This window comes from Crocodylus siamensis, chromosome 15, assembly GCF_052110815.1.
Source record: "Crocodylus siamensis isolate JL-2025a chromosome 15, ASM5211081v1, whole genome shotgun sequence".
In the NCBI taxonomy this organism is placed as follows: domain Eukaryota; kingdom Metazoa; phylum Chordata; order Crocodylia; family Crocodylidae; genus Crocodylus; species Crocodylus siamensis.
Genome location: NC_143409.1, coordinates 30647388 through 30650564, shown reverse-complemented (window position 1 = coordinate 30650564; position 3177 = coordinate 30647388).

Here is a 3177-nt window from a genome sequence, read left to right as displayed (position 1 = left end):
TAAAAGCAAACCTGGACCTTGGAGATACTACACCCTTGGAAAGAGACAGACAGTAGGACCTGGCAGACACATTCTGCAAAGTGAAGCTTTCATGACCATGGCAATCCCTCCCCCTTTGCAGCCGTTTTAAAGAGCCTCACCAAGAGAAAAGCATGTGAAAAGAGGAAGCATAAAAATGTTAATATGAAATAAGGAAGGGGAAATAAAATGGCAAGCAAACAAACAAGGTCCACATTACCAAAATGTATGATTTTTGCTACTAGGTAACTTTTAAGGGATTTCTCATTATTGGTGCTTTTGAGCTGGCAAGAAATGGCTGGATGGGAAAGTGCTGGAGATAATTTTTTGCCACTTGCCTAGTTAATGAAATTCACTTAAATGAATGATGGCCCTGGCATTATGGTCATTTTCTGTGTTAGTGGGAAAGTTGATTATCTACTACCAACCCATTTCCTTTCTACAGTCCATGTTGTATATGGTCTGTTCAAGTTACAACTCTGAAAGCCTTAGGAAACAGCAGGAGGGGCATGGGAAATTTATTGTTATTAACATTGACAGGGATTTTAAACAGGAAGGCAACATCAGCCCACTGAGAAATAATAGTCATGAGAGTAATAAAAAATAAAGATGTTCTTGAGAGGCATGAGGGGAAGGAAGGGAACTCTGTGCCAGACATTGTTACTGTCTGAAGGGTTCTGATGACATAACCTGGTGGGAGGGTTGCAAAATGTTGAGTATTGTGGGAGATATAGTGAGCATATGTGACTGGGGGGCAGAGGGAAGAAAGCTTACATACCCTTTCAGAGCAGTGTATAGCGTATTACTCTCTGAAGTTACTGGACAGAAGGCCGAAAGTCCTAATATATCCTTTTCCCCTCACTCTGCTTTAGCCATCCATAGTGGGTGATGATGATGTCCTTTCTCCACCCTTCTACCAGTCTAGCACTCTGGGCTTCAACAGAGCTATTCCTGACTCACATCAGTGTAGCTGGCATAAATGCCAATCTCTACTTCTTCTTCCAATATCAGCAATATCATTGTGATTATGAATTTATGGGGGTGGAGGTATTATGGGTATATGCGACGTTCATAGTTTAGTACTGAGAAATTCATTGCTGTCTCCCTTATCATTCCTGTATCCTTCTTTTTCCACTGATTAGTCCAGCCTTCCTTGCTGTAACTTGACTGCCTTTAAAGGAGCTTTTACCATGAATGAAATTGGCCCAGTAAATAAGCAGACAGCACTCCAGTCCCAGCTAGTTAAAATCTCCCCTTACTTCTCTTTCCAGTTCACTGTGTCCTTCAACTGGTTTGCAGTCATTTCAATCCTGAGTAGATTTTGATCAGGTGGCCAGTTACTGCTGCTGCCTTTCAGAAATCTGCATCTATTAGCCGTTCACACCATAGCTTCAACTGAGCTACCCCTAGCTGGTGATTTTGAAGGTTCATAGGAAAGTAGGCCTTAGATGGTCATCAAGTCCAGCTCCCTGCTCAAGGCAGGATCGTCCCTGACTAAACCATCCCAGCCAAAGGTCTTTCTGATCTTCTTGAAAATTTCCAGGGCTGGAGATTTTATAACTCCTCTAGGTGGGCCGTTTCAGTGCTTGACTGTGCTCAGAGTCAGAAAGTTTCTCTTAATCTCCAACCTACTCCAATTGCTCTTAGTTGTGTCCCCTATGGCTGCCAAGAAAAACCCATCTCCATCTTCTCTATAATCACCCTTCAGGTATTTGAAGACTGCTATCAAACCCCAACACAGTCTTTTTTTTCTCCACTGTAAATAACTCTAGTTCTTTCAACTTTAGCTCATAAAGCTTGCTTCCTAAGGTTGACAGTCTTCTTTCACAGGAAAAGCTGCTGTATACCCCTGTTTCTTTTATTCCTTACCTGTTTAAATATGAATACCTCCTCATTCTAAGATAGATCTCATAGGTTTTGTTGTTATTAGGGCAGTGTGAAGCTTTGGTCCCTGATTCAATTTGGCGGAGATTTGGCCTGATTCAGTGGCTGAATCAGGAGACCCTTTAAATTCTCTGAATCGATTCAGAGAGATTCGGTGATTTGGCCATAGACACAGGTTTAAATATTTTTTCTACATACCTCTAGGTACCATCCCACAGGAGTACGGGGCGGCTCCCCAGCGCGCTCGGCAGCAGACCCAGAAGTGGACCAGAAGCACTTCCAGTCCACTTCCAGGTCTGCCAGGGAGTGCACAGGGCAGCCCGCACCCCTCCAGCTTGGTGACTGGTGCCTTCTGGGTCTAGGGGGGGCACCCAGGGTCCCTCTGCAGCCAATTGCTGAGCTGGGGGGGCATGGAGGGGGCCTCCAGCGCACTCCCCGGCGGACCTGGAATTGGACCAGAAGTTCTTCCGATCCATTTCTGGGTTTGCCGCCAAGCGGGGGGGGGGGGGGGGGGGGGGGGCACGCTCCTGTGGGACTCTCCATGCACCCCAGCATCGCAGTGTTTATGAGCCATGCCTGGTACCTCAAGGTATGTAGAAATAACATTTAAACCTGTGTCTATGGCCAAATCGTTGATTCTCCAAATCAGCATCGAATCTTCAGATTCGGATTCGGCCAAATCAAATTGGGGACAGTGATCCAAATCAATGAATTGAATCACTGCCTCTGATTCAAGCTAAATCCAAATCCACATTGAATACGGCTCATTTTGCACACCCCTAGTTGTTACATTTTGCATTGGGTATCTTCTGTTTTTGCAATCTTAATTCCAAAATATACTTTAATTGGTTAAATCTCTTGTACCTCTGCCCTTACTGTCATACCTACATAAGATTATTTTGTACATGGATCTTTTCTCCTCCTATATTAATAATCTTAAAAGTTTGTAGCGCTTTGAGGATAAGAAGGTATATGTACTCATAATTATTTTCTTAATAGTGTCCATATTTTCCAAAATAGTCACTTGTAATTTACCATTCTTGGTTCCTTCATCCTCTTCTGTGGCTTTTCAATCTATATTGTTGTAATTTCTAATACAGTAACACCTACAGCAGTGATTTTTTCCAACCATGATGCCAAAGCACCCTAGGGTGCCTTGAGAATCTTTCAAGGGTGTTACAGGGTGCCACACAATGTTAGCACAGTTAGGTGTGCACGTATGATTCAGAAAAACCCAGAATTTCAAATAGGAATCCCTAGTGTTGAAACCATTCT